The sequence below is a fragment of the Sinocyclocheilus rhinocerous genome, unplaced genomic scaffold (genome assembly GCF_001515625.1).
Source record: "Sinocyclocheilus rhinocerous isolate Xijiao unplaced genomic scaffold, SAMN03320098_v1.1 scaffold140, whole genome shotgun sequence".
In the NCBI taxonomy this organism is placed as follows: domain Eukaryota; kingdom Metazoa; phylum Chordata; class Actinopteri; order Cypriniformes; family Cyprinidae; genus Sinocyclocheilus; species Sinocyclocheilus rhinocerous.
Genome location: NW_015642053.1, coordinates 31433 through 33163, shown reverse-complemented (window position 1 = coordinate 33163; position 1731 = coordinate 31433).

Sequence of the window (1731 nt, the reverse complement as noted above, 5' to 3'; positions counted from 1 at the left end):
TTTAAAAAAAGATAAAGATTACTTTTTTTTTTTTTTATAAACTATTATAAATTTCTCTCTAGGTGAAATGATTAGATTTCATTCATTACAGTGTATACACACAAAAACAAAATACACACATACATATACATATAGTGAACTGGAGGAAAAACCTTGAGATAATTTAAAAAGAAATATCAATAAATAATAATTATCAGTTAATTAATAATTAAATTAATATAAACGAATATAAATTAATTAAAATACTGGATATATGAATTTTATAAATTGACCATTTTTTTAAACAAATAAACAATAATAGTAAATTAATAAATAGTAAAAGTTTTAATTAACAATGAAAAAATTTATTTGTATATTTATATACATTTATAATATAAAACAATATAATATGATGATAGATAGATAGATAGATAGATAGATAGATAGATAGAATAACAAAAAATGGAAATTAAATAAATAAATAAAATGAGCCCACCCAAACGGGGATTGAATGGCATAGTGTACATTAAGTGTTTGATCCTGTGAAGTTGTGAGATAATTTTGGGGTCCATCTTTACCCACACGGCTTTAGTTCGTAGTGTGCAGACAGACAGAATCCCAACAGCTGAGAATGCAGAGCTACAGTATGTGCACACAAACCTGAGGCTGTGCTGTACACCGTTCCTATGTTAGGAAATATGTAACCACACTGTCAACCTGATGTCAGAGTAACAACTTTGATCAACAAAATTCAACTACTTTGATCAAAAACACCATGTTGGTTGATTAATAATTTATTCTGTTGAACTGCATGTTAGCGCTGGTCCTAGACAAGCACTAACCAGCATAAACCAACCTGGAGTCACATCTGGAAATTGAAATACTGAGATAATGTCATCCAGACCGAACTGTGCTAAAAATCCCTGTGTTATTCTTTCCCTCTCTTTTCTTTCTCTCCCTGTGTGGTTCTACTTCTTGTTGGGCACTTGGAGTGAAACACTAACTGCAGCGGTGAGCCTTCAGTTGTTGGTGTCTGTTCATGTTCCATTCATGATCCACGTGCCCATCACGAGTCAGGCCGGGCCTCCCACAGTGGAGCTCCCTCAGAGAGTCCTCCCTTAACCTCTGCCCCGTGGCTGCCTGGGATAGCAGGGGCGTAATCAGGGCCGTATTTTAATGACCCGCTGAAATTCAGAGGAGTTCCCGCCCTTAAAACAGCTGCAGGCTTCAGTCCATCTATGGAGACGAGTGCTCAGGAGGAACGTTCTCTCCGGGGTCAGCTGTGGTTTGCCCCTGTATGGCACACTGTATAGCCAAGCTTCCTGCAGTCCATTCCATATTTCTGCTGCTGCTCTCCATGAAACTCTATCACCTACACTGATCATCCAAGCCACATTACACACCCTGTCATCTCCAATAATGCTCTCACAAGCACAGTAACCACGTGCCAAGTACAGCACCAAACACTAATACAGCATTAAAGTCAATATAAAGATAACATGTATTCTAGTGTCTTTGTAAAGGAATAGTTCACCCAGAAAAGACAATTCATATACACACACACACACATACACATATATATATACATACATACATACATACATACATATATATATATTAGTGCTGACAAACGATTAATCACGATTAATCACATCCAAAATAAAAGTTTTTGTTTACATAATATATTTATGTGTACTGTGTTTATTTATTATGTATATATAAATACACACACATACAGTATTTATTTTACAT